The following is a 640-nucleotide window of genomic DNA, read 5'->3' as shown; positions in this document are numbered from 1 at the left end:
CCCCTGCCCGGACGCCTGGGTCCGCTGGGCCCCCGCTGCCTGCTGGCCTCGCCCCCCCCCCCCTCACCCCTCCGCCCGGGCAGCCATGGGGCCCCACGGCCGCTGGGGCAGGGCCGTTCCTCGGGGTCTCGGGCGGCCGTCGCCTTCGCAGCTTCGCCCATTTAACCAGCCCCTCCCCCCCCCCAACTCCTAGTTTATTAATTTTTGGTTAATTTTGTTGTGCACGCCAGCCGCCCCTCCCCCTCCAGGGGTGGGGAATAAACTCTTCTGCTTCAGCTGCCGTCTGTCCGTCCGTCTGTCCGGGGGGCGCAGATCCCTTGAGTCTCCTCCATCCAGTGGCAAGGAGTCCCCCAGGCCCCTGGCGTCCTGCCCCCCCCCCCCCCCCCCGCCGCTAGCGCGGAGCGGCTGCCACCCCCGCCCAGAGGAAACCGCAAGCCAGGGCTCGGAGCGCGCGGGGCTGCCAGGGGCAGGCAGACCGACGGGGCGGGGCCTACAGATGAGGGGCACAGCAGAGACTGTGGGGCAGCCCCTCCCCGAGCTGGCGCCAACCCCCCAGGCTCAGAGCTGCTGCCTGGGCAGGGCAGCATGTCCCAGCAGCGCCTGGCACGCGAGGCGGGCAGCCACTCGCCGGCCCACTTCC

Source organism: Emys orbicularis, assembly GCF_028017835.1.
Source record: "Emys orbicularis isolate rEmyOrb1 chromosome 21 unlocalized genomic scaffold, rEmyOrb1.hap1 SUPER_21_unloc_13, whole genome shotgun sequence".
Taxonomy (NCBI): domain Eukaryota; kingdom Metazoa; phylum Chordata; order Testudines; family Emydidae; genus Emys; species Emys orbicularis.
This window is presented reverse-complemented; position numbering follows the sequence as displayed.